This window comes from Acomys minous (genome assembly GCF_964271855.1).
Source record: "Acomys minous genome assembly, chromosome: 3".
Taxonomy (NCBI): Eukaryota; Metazoa; Chordata; class Mammalia; order Rodentia; family Muridae; genus Acomys; species Acomys minous.
Window position 1 is genome coordinate 29,958,969 of NC_140485.1, and position 5,182 is coordinate 29,964,150.

Genomic DNA, 5,182 nt, shown 5'->3' on the forward strand with positions numbered 1-5,182 from the left:
CGGAGTCCACCTCTGAACAAAGCCTCATTCCCAATTCAGGCGGGGGAGGGGCGCTTTGGGAGGTAAAGGAGCAGAAAGGGTAGTGTCAAGTCACCCGAGCCTGGGAGCAGCCGGGGAGGGGCTGGGCCCTGGAACGCCTAGGGCAGAGAAGCGCCCAGAGTGCTGAGGAAGCCTGGTTAGTAAGCAGGAAAAACCAAGCCTTGGAGAGTGGCTTAGGGGCTCCTCCTGCTCTGTATACAGTTCCCCACCTTTCCTACATCGTGCTACTGAAGAACTGACCCAGGCTTTAAGGTAACTAGGGCTGCCAGCCTCTGGAACTGGGCAGTAGCCTCCCCTCGTAAAAAAGAAAAAAAAAAGAGGTGGGGGGAGTTTATTTGCGTCCAAAGCTGCCCCCGCCCCCCCCCAGACTGGCTAGGTAGTCTACAGGACATGTTTAACCGAGGCCGTGCTAAAACCGTGGTGCACAAACTTCTCAAAGGGCCAGAATCTCTGAGGACCTCTGCCCTGACTTTTCCTTCCCATCCTTAGGGAAGGCAGTCCCAAACCTCGGAAAGTAGGACACTGAAGGACTTCTCCCTTCATTGAGCCTCCTAAGGCAAAGCCACTCAGCAGCCCTCCTCCCCAACACATACTGGCCACAGCTCTACTTCCTATCTCACAGAATTAGCCCCTCTCTGCAGCCAAGTCCATTACCGTGTCTTAGGGCAGACCCCAGTACTCGTTAGAGTGGGAGTGGAGGGCACCTATGGCCACTGGAGGTTAAAGTAGGAGAGTGGACAAGGCAACCTTTGACAGTGGCAGCTGCCTTATCTCTGATGATGGTGGGGATTGGGACTGTGAGGATCAAGAAAGAAAAGTAACTGGCCACGGGGCAGGAGACACGAGTGGCAGCCCACGGTCAGCCTGGCAAGCTGACAGAGCAAACTTGCTGGAGTGGGCTTCTTCCTGGCACCTTCAGGCAAAACCCCTGTGGTCCTGGTCCGAGAGGATGCTGATTTATTTGGGACCCAGGTGGGAGGGAAGAGATGGAGAAGGCAAAGCCCATAGGAACTTAGACTGCCCAGCCTGCTCCACAGCCAGAGGAACTCTGTCCTAGGAGCTTTCCCTGTGGGTGGCTGCTCCTTTGCCCCAGGAGGCTCTGGCTCAGTGGGCTTATGGCTTTGGGGGTGGGGGGTAAGCACAGGCTGGCTAAGGGCACTTGGTGTTCCTTTTTAGCAGCCCATTGATCTCCTGGGTCCCCTTCCCTCTCGCCAGCCAAGAGGAGGCCAGTGTTATATACAGGCTGCTTGTACCCCATAGGGATTTTTTTTTTCCTTCCTGTCCTGGATGACTCCATTTTCAGGAACCTCTGCATCTGGACCACCTTCATCCCCAGTCTACAGCCTTTCCACATCTTGGAAAGGCTTCTGGCTCCCACAGCGTTGTCAGCCATTCCTCAGTGCATGCTGCTGCTCCATCCCACTCCAGAACAGCTGTGCCAGTGCCTGGGGGCTGTCACCTTTCCTCTCTCTCTGTCCAAAAAAGGGCTTGTCAGTTGGTCTGGAAAGGGGAATGGGTGGATCCATCAGGTCCCCGAGACTATCCCCCCCTCACAGAGGCTTGCTCTCTCTTTACCTAGGCACCTCCAGACCCACCAGTTAAGGGTTAGCTGCCTCAGAGCAGGAGAGCCTAGAAATGGAAGACACCCAAAGTGCCTGAGGGAGACCATCCAGGTCCAGAGAGAGCTTGCTGCACACCCTGCCCCCACCACGTACAACCAGACTGACAGCAGGGACAGACTAGCTGCTCTGTCATCCCTAGTTCAGCCTGAGAGGCACCTTCCCCCCCCCCCACCCCCCCACGGCTGCTGCAGACCTAGCAGATCTCCTGCCCTGAGAGCCAGCCACCTGGCACAGGGGCAGGGCACCCAAGCCCGCATCGCAGTTTCTGTGAAGGTGGCACCGACCACTTTCACCTGCCTCAATGTCATGCCCAGGCTTCTCCATTCTAGGTGTAGACAGGCAGCCTTTCCCCGCCTCTCCTCACAGTGTTCAAATTCCAGGTCTCAGAACCCTGAACAACATGGCCCTAAGCCCCACTGGACAGGATGAAGGCTCTGGGCTGGAGGGACTGCTAGTCCAGGATTAAGTTTGACGCCAATACTTACCCCTTCCCCCATCAAAGGAAAACCCCAAGGGTGGGGAAATAAAGCTGGACTTTTATAGTCCTTTTGCTGGGACCCGCTTACTCTTAAAGAGATCAGAATACCCCCTCCTTAAAGGGACCTCCGGAAATTATTTGCCCCTAGGCAAAGCCAAGTGTAGAAGTCTGGTTTTTACCTGCTGTGGCCTCTTTCCCTAGGGATGGGAGAATCAGAAGTGTTCCCTTTGTAACCAACCCGGAGAGGCTGCCAGCCCCCCACCCCCTTCAGCTACCAAGGACCCAGCTGTTGAATACCCATCTAAGAAGAGGATCGTTTCTCTTCCTTAAGGGCACCTATTGCCACAGGCTGGGTCCGGGGGGGATCAGGGTGAAGTAGGGGTCTGTGTGGGACCAGTCCTCACACAAGCCGCCTGCGCTTAGACCTTAGGGACCGCATTCCATGATGTTATGTCCCAAACCCCCATCTGTCCAGCGCCATCCAGATTGCTAGCCAGGGAAGTCTTTGCAGGCTGCCCCTCCCAGCGAAAGCTATTTCTGCATTCGCCTTCCCTTTGACACCGGACTTCTACCCTCGTTGGGTCCTCTAGCCTTCCCCCTTAAGATGCATTTTCTACCCCACACCCTGCAGTGCCAACAACTGCGGCTTACACCTATTTCAGGCTCCTTCCTGCCCTAGTCGGTGTCCCTGGGGTCCGCCTGCACTCCCACCCATCAAGGGGTTGGGGGATGGGCACACTCCGGCCCCTTAGAGTGCAGCAAAGCCGCGTCTTCTCTCCGCCCCTACTAGGCACCTAGGTTCATTCAGCCTTTAGGACTAGAAGGTTGGGGAGGGGGCGCATAAATGGCGGAGAGGGGCCCGAGGGCACTTCAGCGGGAGAAAGATAGTCACTCGTCGCACTCACTAAAACCACCTTTTCTGCATTCTTCCTTTGCCGGTGGAGGGTCAACGCTGCTGGGGGAGGACTATCTAAGATGCTTGGGAACCCGCCAAGGCCCCCACCCTCGCCAATCCTAGGAGACTCCCCCCAAGGGCTGCAGCAGTGAATCCCCACCCCAACCCCCTACCCCTGGTAGCTGCGGCAGCCTCCGGCTGAGGTCAGGCTCCACCTCCTTTCTCCGGATGGAGAGCGCCGAGGGTTGTTTGTTGTTGGGGTGTGTGAGAGAGAAGGTTCGAGATCACCTGGCTGGGTGGGCACGCCTTTGGGAGTCGGAGCTGAGCCGGGTGGGCTGGGTCGGGCTGGAGCCTGCCCTAGAGGGCGAAGTACTAACCTCCCCCCCCCCCCCGCCCCCATCCGAAGGTTCGGGTTGGGCTGCCGGGCCGCTGCTTGGTTTCTGCACCCGTCTGCGTCCCCCCACCCCCACCCCTGTGCTCCATCCCGTAGGGAGTGATCAGTACGTCCCAAGGCAGAGGCCAGTAGGAGAGTGACTTCCTACTTTCAAGATGCTTCCAGTCCGGCACCCGGATGGGTTGTGGGTAGAGGGAGGAGGAGACTGAAAACTAACTTTCTGAGAACATCGTGTAATGGCTGCTGGGAGGGGCAGGTGCCAGGGTCTGTTCCCGGGTGTCGGGCTGGGAAAGGTGCAGAGACTACAATGCAAGCTGACTTTGCAGAGGAGCCGACATTTTTTTTTTTTTAAAGGCAGACCTTCGGGAACAGGAAAGATGAGGATACCGGCAGCAAGGGTATTCCCTTTTAGCATAGGCTGGGAGCTGGTGAGACAGGCTGAGTGTAGGACACAAAGCTGGAGAGCCTTTGAGGCCACTCAAGTTTTCTAAGATACCCCGCGCCCTGCCCAGAGGCGTTGGGGGCACCCTAGATCATTTGAGGAAAAGAAACTCCTGGCCCGAGATCCGAAATACAGACTGATGGGACAATAAGATCCGTTCGTGCTGGGGTAGTCGGTTTGCCCTCTAGCTTTCCTCTTAGCTTAATGTGTGGGTCTCACCTCTCCCGGGTAAGAATTGGGTGGAAAGGGTCCCTCCTGGGCCAGAGTCCTCAACGGTGCTGTCACCCCCAACAGCTCCTACTTCTGCCCACCCCCCCATACCCGGGAATGGTTGAGGAAGGCAAAAGCGACTCCCTTTTTTTTTTTCTCCTCACCGAGGAGTCAGACTTGCCAGCCCCCAACTTCTGTTTACTGGGGCAACTACTGAAGAAAATGCCAACGTGGAGACCAAAAGTGCTTTCCCCACCCCCACACCCTTTGAGAATAGAACTTTCAGGCCGTAAAAATAGAGAGACCAGCATGGTGGCAACCATATACCGCCTAATCTTATCCCCAGGCAGAGGCAGGTGAATTTCCTTAAAGTCAGCCTAGTTTACAGAGCTGGTTCCAGATTAGCCAGGGCTACTTAGTGGGATCCTGGGGAGCCCGGGAGTAAAGGGGGGTGGGGTGGGGTGGGTTGTAAATGGAGAAAAGTGAGTTGGTTTCTCATTCTTACCTTCTCACTTGGGATACAGTTACTGTGGCTGATTCGCAGATGAGGAAACCCTACGTGCCCATCCCTAGTTACAGATAGGGACTCCCTGTCTCTTGACCCCCAACTCAGTTCTCAGCATCTACCGGGAATTGTCTCACCTTGCCCCAGCCCACAGCACCACCTTCGCCCAGCTAGCTTGAAGGACATGTAAGGCCTTCCTTGCTGTATCTCCCACCCACCCCCAGCTGGCTTCCATCTCACTCTGGGGATTGCTTTATTCCACGTGACAATATGTTGGTATCAAGGAAGCGCCACGCTCTAGCACACCTCTTTGCCTATAGTATTTAACCTGCAAGCAAGTTCTCTGGGCATAGGTCATGCCTACTCGTGTGTTCGTGTGTTGTATAGCCCAGGCAGGCTTCAAGCTTTCTTTATAGTCCAGGCTAACCTCAAATTCACCTTTCTCCTGGCCCAGGCTCCAGAGTGCTGAGGTCACACGCTTGCGCCCCTTTCCCCGGCTGCTGCCTGATTTGTTCACCTTCCATTCTGGAGCTCTCCAGAACTTCTGCCTCTGGAGTTGCTACTCTCAGAATCAGTCCTGACGTTCTGAGAGGTCCA